The following is a 19,035-nucleotide window of genomic DNA, read 5'->3' as shown; positions in this document are numbered from 1 at the left end:
TTCAAGAGAGTGCCCAGTTGAATAAGTAGTTGAATTTTTGAGGCAAGTCAGTGTGTTTATTTTAAGTTAAATGGAAAATGATAATTAGGATTCATTTATTTGCCTTTTTATTTAGTACAAGCATAATAGCAAATGCAGAGTGGTTCATAATTCCTTTAAAATTTATTTCCCAAGTCAAATGTTTAATTTTATAAGGCAGCCAGTCCTGCGTTTCATTGAGATAGAGGACCTCTCTTTGAATTCCTGTCTTCAAATTTACTTGACTTGCTGAGGCTTAATTTTTATGGTTCTGATTAACAAATGGCAGAAGTCAAAAATGCCACTTATTTCGAAGAGCGAAACTGATTTAAGAGATGAAACCAAGGCTTATTCATTGCATATCCTAAAATGTAATTGATCTCTTGGTGAAAGACTTGATGGACAAATTGCTTTCATTAGTCCAAGAGTCTTAGGAAGGCTGATTTAACATAAACAGGTCAAGCACTTTCCAGCTTGATTTCTCCTCATGTAGGCCATTTTTGTAGAGTAAGGAAGTCTGACAAATATTAAACTCTAACATTTTACATCTTTCTAAATTACCTTCCTACTTAGTCAGTGTATTTGGACTTCAATGTGCCTAACAGTAATCAGTGTATATATGTTAAATTGAGTCCTTTGCCAGGTAGTATCATGGCATATATGTATTGTGTAAGTATCAGAATACTTGCCATTTTAAGTTCATTTTTAGTGTGTCAAAACTAAGTTTTTGCTTTTATTTTGCTTTGTTTTTCAGTTAGTTCAGTCACTCAGTCAGTTCTGACTTTTTGCAACCCCATGGACTGCAGCACGCCAGGCTTCCCTGTCCATCACCAAGTCCTGGACTTTGTTTTTACTTATTCCCTTAACACTGGTCATCTGGGCTGTAGTCAATTTTGCACCTTGGGAAGTGGTACATCTTTGCTTGATCACTATTGCAGTCTGGCACAGGGAGCAAAGGGAAGCCTGTATCCATGTTTCAGTGACCTTGGAATCAGAGGAAAATGCAAGTATCAGGTCTGGGGAAAACAAATGCAACCTAAAAGATCTATCTGCTACAGAGAAGAGACGAGACAGAACACAGGCTGGGTGGTCTGAATAGAGTTGAGATGAATGCTAAGGTCTACGTTGTTTGCACTGCTTTCCAGGACTCGGTCTGGTCTTCTGCAGGGAAACAATCCTGACTCTTCTGTCTATAGAGAAAAAAAACTAAGGGGTGAGGGCTTCCCTGGTGGCTCAGATGGTAAAGCATCTGCCTGCAACAGGAAACCCGGGTTCAATACCTGGGTCTGGAAGATCCCCCAGAGAAGACAATGGCAACCCACTCCAGTATCCTTGTCTGGAGAATCCCATGGACAGAGGAAGCCTGGTGGGCTACAGTCCATGGAGTCACAAAGAGTCAAACATGACTGAGTAACTGACACTTCATACAGCTTTATAAAGATGTATTTGATAGCAGATTTACAAAAAAATGCACAGGTCTTACACATGTAACCATTCGAAAAGGTTCTTTTTGAAAATGGAGGGCACCATGATAAGTGTTTTCATAGTCATTTTCACTTATGAGTTCTTCATAAAAATGAGGACAATATTAAAGTTATGTGAAGGGCTTTCCACCAGACAGTAAATTTTCAAGTTCAGGTGTGTAGTTTTCTGGAGATCTAAATGATTTCAGAAATGGAGCTCAGAATAAATTTTAGATTTCCTTCCTTTTTCTGTACCCAAACTGCTCTTGTTGAAATTAACATGATTTTCATGTTGCTAATTTCAGTGAAAATCTTTAGGACTAATCTTATTTCACCCTCCAGCAACACTTCATACTTCTTTCTGCCTAAAATTCTTTCTTAATACTAGTAGCTCACATTTAGCAAGCATGATGCTAAGAACTTTACAGCCACATAATCAACTTCACTTACAGGTGAGAAAGCTGAGGCTCAGAAAGATTAAGTAGCTTAATGATCATCTCATAACTGGTGAAGCCCAAACCCTGTGTGTCTGATTCCAAAGCTCGTGCTGCTAACCAGGATACTATCTTGCCCACCTCCTACCTATTTCTCTATATCCTTCTCCTCTCCACACTTTCTTTCAGTACACCTTATCTGGTACAACAGTAGAATTGAGACTCAGTAGGCAATGGCACCCCATTCCAGTACTCTTGCCTGGAAAATCCCATGGATGGAGGAGCCTGGTGGGCTGCCGTCTATGGGGTCACACAGAGTCGGACACAACTGAAGCGACTTGGCAGCAGCAGCGGTCCTTAGCCGGACTGCACACTAGTGTTACCTGGGAATTTTTTGTTAAATGTAGATGCCCCATCTTGCTTGGGATCAATGAACCAGAATCTTGGGGAGTGAAGCTGCCTGGGCATCTGTAGGTTTAAAAAGTTCTCCAAGTGATTCTAATGGCAAAAAGGGCTGAAAACGACACAGCATCTAGAATAGTTCCTGTGCATGTGTGCTAAATTTCTTCAGTTGTGTCTGACTTTTTGAGATCCTATGGACCATAGCCCACCAGGCTCCTCTGCCCACAGAATTTCCCAGCCAAGAATATTGGAGTGAGTTGCCATATGCTCCTGCAGGGGATCTTCCCAACCCAGGGATCAAATCCACGACTCTTATGTCTCCTGCACTGGCAAGAAGGTTCTTTACACTAGTGCTGCCTGAGAAGCCCTCGAATAGTTCTCAAATAGGATTAACTATTAGAATTAACTGAGAATCTAAAAACCCTGTCTGGGATGGACAAGGAATCTGTGTTTTATCAAAAAATCATAGAGATTCTGATTATGAATCACGTTTGGAAACAGTTCAGAGTTTCTCTTTTGATTACCTGCTACTAAAGAAAACTTTACACAGGAGCTTTATGGTATCGTTATTCTGTGATGTTAAAACATAACAGACCACTACAAAAAGCAAAGTGAGATTTTGAAACACAAATAGAAGTGTTTGCAACCTCCTTTTTTTAAAAAAAAATTTTATTGGAGTATGGTTGATTTACAGTACTGTGTTGGTTTCAGGTGTACAGCAAAGAGAATCAATTATACAGATACATAGAGTCACTTTTTAAGATTCTTTCCCCATATAGGCCATTATAAAGTACTGAGTGTCCTCCACTATACAGAGGAATATGTAAAGAAGTGGTACATATATACAATGGAATATTACTCAGCCATAAAAAGAACAAAATGATGCCATTTGCAGCAACATGGCTGGACTTTGAGACTGTTATACTAAGTGAAGTATGTTAGACAGAGAAAGATAAATATCGTATGATATCGCTCATATTTGGAATCTAAAAAGGGGTACAAAGAAACTTATTTACAAAACAGAAATAAAGTTATAGATGCAAAAAGCAAATTTATGGTTACCAAGGGGTAAGGGGGAGGGAGGGATAAATTGAGAGACTGGGATTGGCATATACCCTTGCAGTCCAATGGACACTCAAGAGTCTTCTCCAACACCACGATGAAAAAGGCATCAATTCTTTGGCTCTCAGCCTTCTTTATGGTCCAACTCTCACATCTGTACATGACTACTGGAAAAACCATAGCTTTGACTATACCAACCTTTGTTGGAAAAGCAATGTCTCTGCTTTTTAACACACTGTCTATTTTAGTCATGGCTTTCTTTCAAGGAGCAAGGGTCTTTTAATTCTATGGCTGCAGTCATCATCTGTGGTGATTTTGGAGGCTCCCAAAATAAAATCTGTCACTGTTTCCTATTTTTTCCCCCCATCTATTTGCCATGAAGTAATGGGACTGGATACCACGAACTTAGTCTATTGAATGTGAAGTTTTAAGCCAGTTTTTTCACTGTCCTCTTTCACCTTCATCAAGAAGCTTTTTAGTTCCTCTTCGCTTTCTGCCATCAGAGTGGGATCATCTGCATATCTGGGGTTATTGATATTTCTACCAAGAATATTGACTCCAGCCTGTGATTCATCCAGCCTGGGATTTCACATGATGTACTCTGCATATCAGTTAAATTAGCATTTAAGTTAAATATTTGTCCTTGAGATCATTCAAGTCCTCCGCATCTGTGAAGCCTCCATCAAGACGGAGAGAGGGTCAGGATTAGGTGGTACAGGCAGGTGATTCCTAGCACTCTGTGCACTTCTCTGTCACTCCATTTATCACATAAAATTGAACTGCTCTGTCTTTGTGTCTGCTCACCAACCAGCCTGTTAGTCCTGTGAGAACACTGACTTTGTGTTAGCCATCTAGGTGTTCTCAAACACTTTTCATATGACTGCAAAAATAAAATGTTTCTCATTGAAGAAAACTTCAGAAAAAATATAAAATCATAGGTAGAAAAGGAAAACTCCCCACAGTTCTAGAGATAATCACTGTTGATGTTTGGTTTATTTCTCTCTTTTCAAGCAGACTGAGTACATAATTGAAGTTATTTTCTCCACCATTATGTATGTGTGTGTTTCCCAGTTTTCTGGAAGATAAAGAATCTAAATTTTTAAGAGACGTTCTGGTTCTGCCCCTAGAATGCCCTGCGCCTGCTCACCCCATGAGAATCTCTTTTTGTACTCATTCTTGCCACTCACTTTAGCTCTGTCATGCTCTCTACCAGGGCCAGGCTCCATATCCCTTTTGTGTTCAGTTCTAGAGAAACTGATTGATTATTTACCTCAAACCAATCACTGAAATAAACATTATGGAGAATATAAAAATGGGAAGACAGATTCTTTCCTCAGGGATCTGTGAGCAGGGAAGGAAAGAGAGACACTAGATGAAAGACTGAAGATGCTGTATTTGGGGGTCTTGTGTAAAGGAAGTTCACTTACAGGGATAGTCGAACAGTGGATGGTGAATCTGAGCTGAGTTTTAAGTCTGACAGATGGAATAGGGCATATCTGGGCTGAAAACAGTAGGACTAAGTTCAGCACAAGAAGAAATAAGACTTGCCCCAAGCTCACCTCAGTTGCTTGTTAGAAAGTGGGATTCCTTTCCCCACTGCACTGAGGAAGGAAGGCAATAGGAATGTCTTCTTAAGAAGCTTGAGATCCAGGTGATCTCAAGCTGTTGATTTGGAGACAGGCATTTGGAAAGATTAACATTCAACTTGTAGCCTTGGGTTTCTGTCCCAAGGCTATGGGATATGATACAGGGAAACAGACCTTTTCAGACGATATTGTGGAAGTCAAATGGCAACCTACACAGTACCTAATTCCTGGGGCAACAGGGAGCCACGAAAGATATTTTTGAGCCAGGAAATGATGTCATCAGAGCTGTGATTTAGGAAGACAAAAACACAGGGCTTCGTTGCTAAACTTTGGTACCTATGGAATCTAAATTGAGCTTTTAATACAGAGGATCAGGGTTTGCATCTGAAATATGGAATCAGTTGCTCAGTGTAGACCCAAAGCCTCCACATTTTTAAGTTCTATGAGAAAGAGATTGGTGCAGACTCAAGTCCTCAGACCCTATGCCAATGCACGGACTTTTGCACAGAGGTTGACCTAAGAATTCTGTGAGACCTTGCCTGTGACTGTGTGGTTTTGAATCCTCAGAATGAGACAAATTATCTCCCAGCTTCCACAAGACCATTATAGGGTCTTGTTCCTCTCTCCCATGGAAGAGCACCCCTAACTAAATTATCTTGGGCTTAGAAACTAAGCTGAGAAACTAGGCTGTAGCTCTAGCTGAACTTCCTTAAAACCATTACCTGCTACGTGCGCCTCATGCTCATTGGTTAACCTCATATAGAAGGTGTTGATTCAAGCAAAATAGACATCCAAGCACAATTGAAACATTACAGGCCAGATTCATCATAAAGCTCTTTTCAGAAATGGAGACTAGAAAAAATAAAGTTGCTTATTATCAAGTGGTAATCAGAGACAATTATGATTAAAACTCTATAAATCACTGTCTTAGAATATTTGTTTTGTGTTTTACTCAGATTCACAAATGGCTATTTCATACTCTCTAGCTTATCTGCAATGTACGTGCATGCTAAGTCATTTCAGTTGTGTCCAACCCTTTGCAACCCTACAGACTATAACCCGCCAAGCTCCTCTGTCCATGGGATTCTCCAGACAGGAATACTAGAGTGGGTTGTCATGCCCTCCTCCAGGGGATCTTCCCCACCCATGGATCAAAACTGCATCTCCTGCAGTTCGTGCATTGCAGGCAGATTCTTTGACCATTGAGCCACTAGGGAAGCAGCTTTTATGTAAAAATATAAACTTAAGACATGAACCTCTTTAAAAAATAGATGAACACAGTATCATTTTATATCATTTTATGTTTAAAATATGGCAGCAATTTTCTCAGAACCAGTTGTTTAATAGAAGGGCTATTACCTAGTAAACAAGGAGCATTCTTTACTGAGATGTATTAATAGTAGTTCATATAATTTTATGAATTTTACAAACTTGGAAATAAGAAAAGTAAAAGTGAAAGTTGCTTAGCCATGTCTGACTTTTTCAACCACATGGAGTTTATATAGTCCATGAAATTCTCCAGGTCAAAATACTGGAATAGGTAGCCTTTCCCTTCTCCAGGGGATCTTCCCGACCCAGGGATTGAACCTAGGTCTTTACCAACTTAGCTATCAGGGAAGCCCATTAACCAATTAACTCTTTTTTTTTTTTTTTCAGATACAAAAACTGAAGCTCTGCTAGATAAGCTGTGGAGAAAAGACTTGAATCTGTCTTTCTGAATCCATGGCATTCTGCTGTCAATGCACCTAGGTTTGAATCCTAGGTTAACATCAATTAATCGTAGAAGATTTAATAAGACACTTCTCTCAACCTTAATTTTCTTTATCGGGTAAAACAGAATTAAATTTACTATTTAAAATCCCTGTGCAGGACTTCCCTGGTGATCCAGTGGTTAAGGAATCCACCTGCCAATGCAGGGGACATGGTTTCGACCCCCAGTTTGGGAAGACTCCTCACATTGCGGGGCAACTAAGCCCGTGTGCCACAACTGCTGAGCCCATGCCCCATAACCTGTGCTGCACAAAAAAAGAAGCCACCTCTGTGAGAAGTCACGCATCGCAACTAGAGAGTAGCTCCTGTTCTGTGCAACTAGAGACAGCCCGCAAGCAGCAACAAAGACCCAGCACAGCTTAAATAAACAAATGGATAAAATAAAACCCCTGTGTAGTACTAAGATTCTATGACTTTGACTTTCACTATTTGTCTACTTCCTAAAATTATAAATGTCACTTTGCTGTTGTTTAGTCGCTCAGCCGTGTCCAACTCTTTGTGACCCCATAGACTATAGCCCACCAGGCTTCCTCTGTCCATGGATTTTCCAGGCAAGAATACTGGAGTGGGTTGCCATTCTCCAGGGAATCGTCTTAAAGTCAAGCTATTTAAATGCTCCTGATTCCTAATCTGCATGTATGATTGTTTGATCATTTCTGCTATAATACTTTAGATCATAATGCAACTTATATTTTGCATAGTATGAAGTAGAAATTCTGATGTTCTCATTTACTTGAAATAATTTGCCATTACATTCAAAATTGAGAGAAAAGTCCATTCAATTAGAAGTGTTTCCCATTTTGTGTTTTCCAAGGTCATGTGAATCACTTAGAATTGGGTTTTTAATTGGCATATATATGGAGATTTTATTTCTTATTGTTTTTGATTTATAATTTAATTGCATTGTAGACAGTGAGTACTTCATAGGAAAATTTGAAATTATTGAGAGCTCTTTGGTAGATTTACTAGCACTTGAATTCATTTGCTTCATTTTTGCTTAGGAAGACAGTATCAATTGGATGCTGACCTATATTTCTAGATTAAATCAGGCTTACTAAGTGGTGTTGTTCAAATCATTTATATCTTAACTAATTTTACCTATTAGTAATAGCAGATTGTGTTGAAATCTCCCACTGTGTTGGCAAATTTGTCTAAATCTTTCTTTAGATACATTTGTGTACAAATTTGAAACACACATTTTGATGAGCTGACTCTCTCCATCTCTATTGGCAACTTATTTTGTCTGCTATCCAAGGTCTCTTAGGTTAGTATTTGCTTAATATCTATATATTAATATATTTATTTCTTTGTATTCTTTTTTAATAGAAACAGTTTTTATCCTTTTTCTTCTTTGTTTAATCTTTTTTGTTTTGATTGCACCGGGTGTTTTGTAAGAGCTTAGCTCCCGGACCAGGGTTTGAGCACAGGCCCTCTGCATTGAACACATGGAGTCCTAACCACCTGACTGCCAGGGAACTCCCTGTTTTAAGTGTGTTTCTTATACAAGTCATGTACACCAAGGTACATAACTATTGCTGTTTTTCATATAGCCTACTAGAATTTTTCCAGGTAATATTTTACATATAACTGGATATAAATTCTAGTTTAGATTCAGTTCAGTTCAGTCGCTCAGTCGTGTCCAACTCTTTGTGACCCCATGAATCGCAGCACACCAGGCCTCCCTGTCCATCAGCAACTCCCGGAGTTCACCCAAACCCATGTCCATCGAGTCGGTGATGCTATCCAACCATCTCATCCTCTGTTGTCCCCTTCTCCTCCCACCTTCAATCTTTCCCAGCATCAGGGTCTTTTCCAATGAGTCAACTCTTTTCATCAGGTGGCCAAAGGACTGGAGTATCAGCTTCAACATCAGTCCTTCCAGTGAACACCTAGGACTGATCTCCTTTAAGATGAACTGGTTGGATCTCCTCGCAGTCCAGCAAACTCTGAACAGTCTTCTCCAACACCACAGTTCAAAAGCATCAATTCTTTGGCATTCAGCTTTCTTTATAGTCCAACTCTCACATCCATATATGACTACTGGAAAAACCATAGCCTTGACTAGATGGACCTTTGCTGACAAAGTAATGTCTCTGCTTTTGAATATACTATGTAGGTTGGTCATAACTTTCCTTCCAAGGAGTAAGTGTCTTTTAATTTCATGACGACAATCACCATCTGCAGTGATTTTGGAGCCCAGAAAAATAAAGTCAGCCACTGTTTCCACTGTTTCTCCGTCTATTTGCCATGAGGTGATGGGACTGGATGCCATGATCTTAGTTTCTGAATGTTGAGCTTTGATTTCTTAATTTTTAATTACATTTTTATATTTTTAATTTTCTTGTCTTATCCCATTTACCTCTGTACCTTAGAGAGCTTTCTGCTGCTGTACAGAGAGTGTCTGCTTGTTATTCCTTGTCTGTGTCATATGCTTATGAAACTAGAGCCTACTAATCTACTCTTAAGTTATTACTGATATATTTCTTATAAGGACTAACCTTGGATTTCATTTCATACATGTGAAAATATATCTATAGGATAGATTTACAAAATTGCAATTCCTGGCTCCAAGTGTCTATGTACTTGTAATTTTTGAAGAATATTGCCAAGTTACCCTCTAAAATATTGAACAAATTTAAACTCCCGAAGGCAATGTATGAGAATGTTTGTGGACTCAAAGACAGAGTATTATCACATCTTTAGATATTAATCAGTCTGATTGAAAATGTTTTAAATCACCTTTCCCTTACTATCATTAGCATTAGGAATATTTTAATAAGTTTTAGGGATATCAGTAGTTCCTTTCATGTTAACTCTATGTTCATATTTTTTGGCATTTTTCTATTGCAACGTTGGTCCTTCTTTACCCATCACAAGTACTTTTTGTGTTTGCTTAGCCCTTGGCCTATGAGTTACAAATGATTTTTCTCAGTGTTTCATCTATTTTGACTTTATTTTCATATTCTTTTCCTTTTTACCATGTAGAAGTTTTATTTAATGTTGTTAAATATATCAAACTTTTCTATTACAATTAATAAATCATTCTGAGTTTATAAATGAATCATCTCTAGTATTTCTCCAGTACTTTCATGATTTTAGTTTTTATATGTAAATCTTTTGACCTGTTTGAGTTTTTTCTTAAGTTCCAACTACATCACATTATTTTTAGAAGGTTATAAATTTGTTCCATTTATTCACTGTCCAAAACTCCTACACTATTTTGAAATGCCATGTTTATCATACACTCATTTGTATTTAGGTCTGTTTGGGACTTTATATTCTGTCATGGGTTTATCTCTGTTTCAAGTAGCAAGAATATGTTGTTTCATTATTGAGGCATTTTAATATGTATCAATGTAAGTGTTTCCATTTTCCAGGAGATGTCTCTCAGGAGGACCCAGAAAGTACCCTTGATGATCTGATTTGTCTCCCCCAAGCTGCTGCATGTGTTTTACTGGTTCATCTAGTAACGTTCAGTCAGCATGACATCATCAATGCACTGGGGCAGCTAGCTGTCCTGTGACTAGCAAGGTGAGCAAAAAAATGAAAGTATGTCCTGCTATCTTCCAGCTCCCTTTATTTGCATCAAGAAACCTGCTGTTATATCCTTTGTTGGTTATCTTAACTTGACTTTGATTCCCTTTGAAGTCCTTAATATTTAGTGTTTTACAACTATTAATATAATGCTTCTTGGCAGATGTTTTGGATTCATCCTGCTTAGGGTACATTGAAGTTTCTGAACCAGATTGATGGTATAAAAAAATTGGTGTGGAATAGCTCAGTCTTTCCAATCAATTTCTTTTGTATTCATTGTTTGAAGCTCTGGATTCAGCTCTTCTTTTTTTTTTTTAAAAAAGAGAGAGGAAACCTTCAGAAAATTTTTTATTTTCTGAAACTCCAAAATGCAAGCGAAAGTTTGTTATATTCAGCAGCCAATTATATTTTAGTGGGAGAGGCCTTCAAGGTATTTTCCATTGAAAATATTCAGCCCAGATTATGTACCACAAATTCTATGTCTGAAATAATCATATTGCTAAAATAATGGAGTGATATAAAATAATTTTAAAGATTGTAAAAACACCTGGTATTTAAAAAATAGGAACTCTAGCTGTGTTAAAAAATTAGAGTTTATAGGTATTAAAAGTGTTTTCTTTCTTTAATCACTATTCTGCAATCTCATTCTGAGTCTTTCTGCTCTGCTTTTTAATGCTGGAAACATTCTGAAGGATTTACTTTTGTTTAATATTTATATATTCTAGATTTCTTGCTCTTTTCCTGAAGGCTATACATATATATATATATATACATAGTGAATTATTTAGCATCAATCATGGATAACCTTGATTCTGTTTCTTTTAATCTTTTTGACCAAGAAGTGATGTTCCTGTAGGTATGTAATGAAACATGGTTTTGAAAGTCTTTAAAGGAGCAGTGTATTAATACCTTTTGAAAATGTAAGTGAAATGGTTGATTTCCCATCATCAACATTAATAGAATGATATCTTTATTTCTGGAGTTGCCTATAATAATCACATATGAGAACTTTTAGAAAAACTCACTCTTCTATTCTCTTTGCCAATTTTCTCAAACATTAAAAAAGTATAGTTTATTGTGATTTTCTTTTTTAAAGTAATATGACAGTAATAATCTCTTTTGCTTCTAAAAAGGGGAGACTCAACTTTTATAATTATTAATAAATGACACAATCTAGAATTCCTGCTACACATTCTATATCAAGTCCTATATGTTTTATGTATAACCTTAAAAAAATTTTTTATTGGAGTATATAGTTGATTTGCAATGTTGTGTTAATTTCAGCTGTATAACAAATTGAATCAGTTATGCATGAGTGCATGCCAAGTTGCTTCAGTCATGTCTGACTCTTTGCAACCCTGTGGACTGTAGTCCTCCAGGCTCCTCTGTCCATGGGATTTTCTAGGCAGGAATTCTTGAGTGGGTTGCCATGCCCTCCTCCAGGGGATCTTCCCAACCCAGGGATCAAACCCGAGTCTCCTGCAGCTGTGCAGGCAGTTTCCTTACCACTGAGCTACTGGAGAAGCCCAAATCAATTATACCCATATCTCCTTTTTGAGATTCTTTTCCCACATAGGCCATTACATAGTATTGAGTAGAGTTCACTGCAGCCCACATCTGCCATACATCTCCATTACTTCTCTGTCTTGGATTCTACTCCAGAGTTTTCAGTAGTTCCTTATAAACTTTCATGTAGTAAACATTGTGGTTATTATTATTTCCATCTTATAGTTGAGGAAACTTAAGCTTAGGAAAACGAAATTACTTGGCCAAAGCCACTCAGCTTATAAATAAGAGAGCCAGAATTTGAAACAGGTTTGTTTGATTTCAATGACTCATTTCTTAACCACTAGGCTACACAAAAATGTTGAGAATCCTCGCCTGACCTTGGTGCATGACACTGGAACACTGTTTTCAGAAGTGTCCCCATATGTCTCCCTGTGGTGCTTTGCTGCCTAGCTCCTGGAATCCTGAGGCAAGGTCCCTCTGACTCTAATGAAGTATTACTTTTATTCTATGTTCCCCTGGAGAAGGAAATGGCAACCCAGAACTCCAGTATTCTTGCCTGGGAAATTCTGTGGACAGAGGAGCCTAGTGGGAGACCTAGGTTCAGTCCTTGGGTTGGGAAGATCCCCTGGAGAAGGGAAAGGCTACCCACTCCAGTATTCTGGCCTAGAGAATTCCATGGGCTGTATAGTCCATGGAGTCCCAAAGAGTTGGACAGAACTGTGTGACTTTCACTTTCACACTCTTGATACTGTGTATAAAATAGATAACTAATGAGAACTTATTGTCTTGCTCAGGGAGAAGGAAATGGCAACCCACTCCAGTATTCTGGCCTGAAAAATTCCTTGGACAGAGGAATCTGGTGGGCTACAGTCCATGGGGTTGCAAACAGTAGGACACGACTGAGTGACTTTCACTTCACTTCACTTCATCCTATAAATAACAGGCAAAATAACAGTCACAGAGGTACATATCCAACTGCACACCACACACATGCATAATCACCAGGATCAAACCATCCTTGCTAAGAGAAAACACCGGCTTTTTAGGGGAGCATAGTTGTTTAGCCACTAAGTTGTGTCCGACTCTTTTGTGACCCTATTTTCTTGAGTAAATGGTCAATAAATAAAATTAGTATCTTTTACATAAAAATCAGATTCTAAGCACTTCTTAAAAGTCAGGAGACCTAGCAGCACTGGGCTGGACTGAGAAACAACCGTCCATGAGGGAAGGTATGGGTTTCCTGTGCCCCTACCCTTCCCTGTGGAGTCCCAGTCACTGAGACCAAAGCACACTACCTGCAGCTGCCCCACATCAACATTACAGCAGAGTTGAAAGGCCAATTGAAATCATTCATATGGTGTTTTCTCTATCAGAAGTGAGAAAATAAAAGAGTGTTTCAAGAAAAAAAATATGTGAACATATTTTGTTGCTAAAGTGAAGACTAGAACTATGAGTTTTATATAAAGGATGTTTGTGATAAAAGAAAAAACTGATATATCATGAAAAATCATCTATGATAAAAACTGTAAAAACATGTGGGGAAGATGCATGATTTTAAAAATGAAAAAAGGACAATATTTAAAATATTTTGCTTTTCAAGATGATCTTGCCTGGAAATGCAACTATGATTTGAGAGAGCTAATTTGTATTTCAGTTTGAGACTCCTGGTCTCGAAAGCTGGATTTTGTTAGCCTGCTTAGGAAATTTATTACTAATTACTTAATTTTACTACAGTAGTTATGTCTGTTATATGAAAGAAAAACTCTTATAGGAGATATAATTTGTGATACAAAGATATATAGGATACCATCCCTGATTTCAGGGAAGTGTCTAAATGTTGTCATCCATTATTTCAACATTTATTGAGTTCCTAGGAAGATCAAGCCCTGTGCTGGACTGGTGATTACAAAATGAATAATAGTCTCATCCTATAAGAATTTATAGTCAAGTTGGAGACATATAAAACTGAGCAAGTGGGTACAGTGCAGAGTGATCAGTGGGGTGAGAGGGTGGGCGCAGGGCACAGTGAGAACTTAATGAGGCAGATGGTGAGGAGAGGGTGGGGGGCATGAGGAAGGTAGTGGAAAACAGAACCAAGTATTCTACAGGAAACTGCTTCTTCAGGGAGTCTCATGTGTCTCTTTTCCTCTTAGAGTATCTTTTGCTCTAGACGATCTTTTCCAGGATATCTGTATAGAAAATAGCCTTGGAAGACAGATATCTCCCCCCAGAGTAAAGGACAGGCGTACTTACAATCTTGTATAATAAAGATAAGGTCTCCCTCCAAAGTCTTCCCGTTATAAAACTTTGGGGGTTTAAGCTCAGGGTTCCTCTGCTGTAATGCATCCATCAAGTATGCAGATGTCAAGTGCACACGGCCACATTGTCCCCTGTCCCTTAGGACCTGAGAACAAGGGGAACTGGTGCAAATATGCCAATCCTCCTGCTGCTTGCTGTGCCATGAGCAATAATATCCTTCTATGCTTCTGCCCGCACTCATGAAACTAGCAAACTAACTTGTCAGCTTATACATAGACTAAAATCTCAGACTCTTCACAGTATAGTCTTCTGGAAGGATTTTTGTCTTCTACCTTATTCCTCTGAAAGCTCACATTCTGGTGACATCTAGTTTGGAAGAGAGATGTGTTTAAAAAAATAGAATAGGGGAAAGATGCTTTGAGAAAATAGAGTTAAACACTGTCCTTATCACTGTTCACATTTCTGTGAAGGTGAAATGCAGATAAAGTAGACATCAACTATAATCTCGATGGAGATAGAAGTAGGGGAAGAAGTAGTTTCCTAAAATAGCAGCATGTAGCCAAAAAATAAGTGTGGAACATTGGAAATGTGATTATTACTGCTCACCATCCAGAGAGGGCCTGGATCATTAAATATAAACTTCAAACTCCTATCACTATCTATGTATCTATGTATGTATCTATCTGTGCATCTATCATCTATGTGTCTATGCGTGTATGTGTGTATGTATGCATCTCTTGTCATTGTTCAGTCACTAGGTCACATCTGACTGTTTGTGTCCCTGTGGACTGAAGCACTACAGGCTTCCCTGTCCTTCACTATCTCCGACAGTTTGCTCAGATTTATGTTCATTGAGTCAGTGATGCTATCTAACATCTCATCCTCTGCTGCCCAATTCTCCTTTGCCTTCAATAGTTTCCAATGATGCTCTTCACATCAGATGGCAAAGGATTGGAGCTTCAGCTTCAGGATCAGTCCTTCCAATGAATATTTAGGATTGATTTCCTGTAAGATTGACTGGTTTTATCTCCTTGTAGTACAAGGGACTCACAAGAGTCTTCTTCAGCACTGTCTGTCTATCTATCTATCTAGTTATACCAACTGGTGGAGGCACATTGGGTGTCTGGTTCCCACAGCCTTTTGTTACCCTCTTCAAATCTGTGTTCATCCTTCATCTGGACTGAGCATCAGCTCTTGTTCTGCTGTTTCCTCTAAATTATTCTGTTCAGTTCAGTCGCTCAGTTGTGTCCAACTATTTGCGACCTCATGAATCACAGCACGCAGGCCTCTCTGTCCATCACCAACTCCTGGAGTTCACTCAAACTCATGTCCATCGAGTCGGTGATGCCATTCAGCCATCTCATCCTCTGTCATCCCCTTCTCTTCCTGCCCCCAATCCCTCCCAGCATCAGAGTCTTTTCCAATGAGTCAACTCTTCCCATGAGGTGGCCAAAGTATTGGAGTTTCAGCTTCAGCATCAGTCCTTCCAATGAATACCCAGGCCTCTTTGAATTTCATGGCTGCAGTCACCATCTGCAGTGATTTTGGAGCCCCAAAAAATAAAGTCTGACACTGTTTCCACTGTTTCCCCATCTATTTGCCATGAAGTGATGGGACCAGATGCCATGATCTTTGTTTTCTGAATGTTGAGCTTTAAGCCAACTTTTTCTCTCCTTTTTCACTTTCATCAGGAGGCTTTTTAGTTCCTGTTCACTTTCTGTCATAAGGGTGGTGTCACCTGCATATCTGAGGTTATTGAGATTTCTTCCGGCAATCTTGATTCCAGCTTTTGCTTCTTTCAGCCCAGCGTTTCTCATGATGTACTCTGCATAGAAGTTAAATGAGCAGGGTGACAATATACAGCCTTGCTGCTGCTGCTGCTAGGTTTCAGTCATGTCTGACTCTGTGAGACCACATAGACGGCAGCCCACCAGGCTTCCCTGTCCCTGGGATTCTCTAGGCAAGAACACTGGAGTGGGTTGCCATTTCCTTCTCCAATGCATGAAAGTGATAAGTGAAAGTGAAGTAGCTCAGTCTTATCTGACTCATCGTGACCCCATGAACTACAGCCTGCCAGGCTCCTCCATCCATGGGATTTTCCAGGCAAGAGTACTGGAGTGGGTTGCCATTGCCTTCTATTTGGAACCAGTCTGTTGTTCCATGTCCAGTTCTAACTGTTGCTTCCTGACCTGCATATAGGTTTCTTAAGAGGCAGGTCAGGTGGTCTGATATTCCCATCTCTTTCAGAATTTTCCACGGTTTCTTGTGATCCACACAGTCAAGGGCTTTGGCATAGTCAATAAAGCAGAAATAGATGTCTTTCTGGAACTCTCTTGCTTTTTGATGATCTAGCAGATGTTGGCAATTTGATCTCTGGTTCCTCTGCCTTTTTGAAAACCAGCTTGAACATCTGGAGGTTCATGGTTCACATATTGCTGAAGCCTGGCTTGGAGAATTTTGAGAATTACTTTACTAGCATGTGAGACGAGTGCAATTGTGTGGTAGTTTGAGCATTCTTTGACATTACCTTTCTTTGGGATTGGCATGAAAACTGACCTTTTCCAATCCTGTGGCCACTGCTGAGTTTTCCAAATTTGCTGGAAAATTGAGTGCAGCACTTTCACAGCATCATCTTTCAGGATTTGAAAGAGCTCAACTGGAATTCCATCACCTCCACTAGCTTTGTTCGTAGTGATGCTTTCTAAGGCCCACTTGACTTCACATTCCAGGATGTCTGGCTCTAGGTGAGTGATCACAGCATCATGATTATCTGGGTCATGAAGATCTTTTTTGTACAGTTCTTCTGTGTATTCTTGCTATGTCTTCTTAATATCTTCTGCTTCTTTTAGGTCCATACCGTTTCTGTCTTTTATTGAGGCCATCTTTGCATGAAATGTTCCCTTGGTATCTCTAATTTTCTTGAAGAGATCTCTAGTCTTTCCCATTCTGTTGTTTTCCTCTATTTCTTTGCACTGATTGCTGAGGAAGGCTTTCTTATCTCTTCTTGCTATTCTTTGGAACTCTGCATTCAAATACTTATATCTTTCCTTTTTTCCTTTGCTTTTCACTTCTCTTCTTTTCACAGCTATTTGTAAGGCCTCCTCAGACAGCCATTTTTCTTTTTTGTATTTCTTTTCCATGGGGATGGTCTTGATCCCTGTCTCCTGTACAATGTCATGAACCTCCATCCATAGTTCATCAGGCACTCTGTCTATCAGATCTAGTCCCTTAAATCTATTTCTCACTTGCAATATATAATCATAAAGGATTTGATATAGGTAATACCTGAATGGTCTAGTGGTTTTCCCCACCTCCGTCCATAGTTCATCAGGCACTCTGTCTATCAGATCTAGTCCCTTAAATCTATTTCTCACTTCCGCTGTATAATGCAGTCAGACACAACTGAAGCGACTTAGCAGCAGTGGCAGCATACCTGAATGGTCTAGTGGTTTTCCCCACTTTCTTCAACTTAAGTCTGAATTTGGCAATAAGGAGTTCATGATCTGAGCCACAGTCAGCTCCTGGTCTTGTTTTTGCTGACTGTGTAGAGCTTCTCCATCTTTGGCTGCAAAGAATATAATCAATCTGATTTCGGTGTCGACCCTCTGGTGATGTCCATGTGTAGAGTCTTCTTTTGTGTTGTTGGAAGAGAGTGTTTGTTATGACCAGTGCGTTCTCTTGGCAAAAGACTTTAAGCCTTTGCCCTGCTTCATTCTGTATTCCAAGGCCAAATTTGCCCGTTACTCCAGGTGTTTCCTGACTTTCTACTTTTGCATTCCAATCCCCTATAATGAAAAGGACATCTGTTTGGGGTGTTAGTTTTAAAAGGTCTTGTAGGTCTTCTTAGAACCGTTCAACTTCAGCTTCGTAAGTGTTACTGGTTGGGGCATAGGCTTGGATTACCATGATATTGAATGGTTTGTCTTGGAAACGAACAGAGATCATTCTGTTGTTTTTGTGATTGCATCCAAGTACTGCATTTTGGACTCTTTTGTTGAGCATGATGGCTGCTCCATTTCTTCTAAGGGATTCCTGCCCACAGTAGTAGATATAATGGTCATCTGAGTTAAATTCACCCATTCCAGTCCATTTTAGTTCTCTGATTCCTAGAATGTCGACGTTCACTCTCGCTGTCTCCAGTTTGACCACTTCCAATTTGCCTTGATTCATGGACCTGACATTCCAGGTTCCTATGCAATATTGCTCTTTACAGCATCGGACCTTGCTTCTATCACCAGTCACATCCACAACTGGGTATTGTTTTTGCTTTGGCTCCATCCCTTCATTCTTTCTGGAGTTATTTCTCCACTGACCTCCAGTAGCATATTGGGCACCTACTGACCTGGGGAGTCCCTCTTTCAGTATCCTATCATTTTGCCTTTTCATACTGTTCATGAGGTTCTCAAGCGAAGAATACTAAAGTGGTTTGCCATTCCCTTCTCCAGTGGACCACATTCTGTCAGACCTCTCCACCATGACCCGTCCGTCTTGGGTGGCCCCACAGGGCATGGCTTAATTTCACTGAGTTAGACAAGGCTGTAGTCCATGTGATCAGATTGGCTAGTTTTCTGTGAGTATGGTTCCAGTGTGTCTGCCCTCTGATGCCTTCTCACAATACCAACCATCCTACTTGGGTTCCTCTTACCTTGGACGTGATGTATCTCTTCACAGCTGCTCCAGCAAAGTGCAGCCGCTGTTCCTTAGCTTGGAGGAGGGGTATCTCCTCACGGCCGCCGCCCCTGACCTTGGACGTGGGGTAGCTTGTCTTGTTTCTGTACAAAGTCATTTATCTCTCATGTTAACTTTTAGGCCCGGGCATGCTCTTTGTCATGCGGTTTTGTCCAGGGGTTTCCCAGTATATGAGTCTTTGGGACTGGACACACTAGCATCCTGAAAAATGTAAACCAAAGATGACAACATCCATTGAGAAGTTACATTCTGAAGCTGGTTTAGATTTTATGTAACTCTGCTCTTTCCGCCTTAAAGCCCTAAGCCCTT

Source organism: Budorcas taxicolor, chromosome 9 (genome assembly GCF_023091745.1).
Source record: "Budorcas taxicolor isolate Tak-1 chromosome 9, Takin1.1, whole genome shotgun sequence".
NCBI classification, from domain to species: Eukaryota; Metazoa; Chordata; class Mammalia; order Artiodactyla; family Bovidae; genus Budorcas; species Budorcas taxicolor.
Note: the sequence above shows the minus strand (reverse complement) of the source record.